The sequence below is a fragment of the Penaeus monodon genome, chromosome 27 (assembly GCF_015228065.2).
Source record: "Penaeus monodon isolate SGIC_2016 chromosome 27, NSTDA_Pmon_1, whole genome shotgun sequence".
NCBI lineage: Eukaryota > Metazoa > Arthropoda > Malacostraca > Decapoda > Penaeidae > Penaeus > Penaeus monodon.
In genome coordinates this window covers 6,920,207-6,920,540 of record NC_051412.1, presented here as the reverse complement: position 1 = coordinate 6,920,540, position 334 = coordinate 6,920,207, and positions in this window count along the sequence as shown.

Below are 334 nucleotides of genomic sequence, written 5' to 3'. Positions count from 1 at the left end.
GTATGTGCTTTGCGTGATCGTACCTTGCAATCGAGGTAGTAGTCATCAAAGCCTCATACTCCAGTTGTTTATTCCGGTTCACGTAACGGAGAAAATTCATACCGATTTTTTTTTCTCCCGTGGAAGAGTATAGTATTTCGCAATGGGAAAAACTGCTATAGGTTATTGCGTATTCCTACAGAAACCAACCCACACAAGTAAAACGAAAAGATAAAGTTTCTCGCAAGCATAACACAGCACAGTTGCGAGAACGTAACCCGTGTTTACGATGCATTGTTCCCCCAACCTTCGTGGTATTGACTAACACAGTTCGTAGGAGTTTCCTGTTACTTCC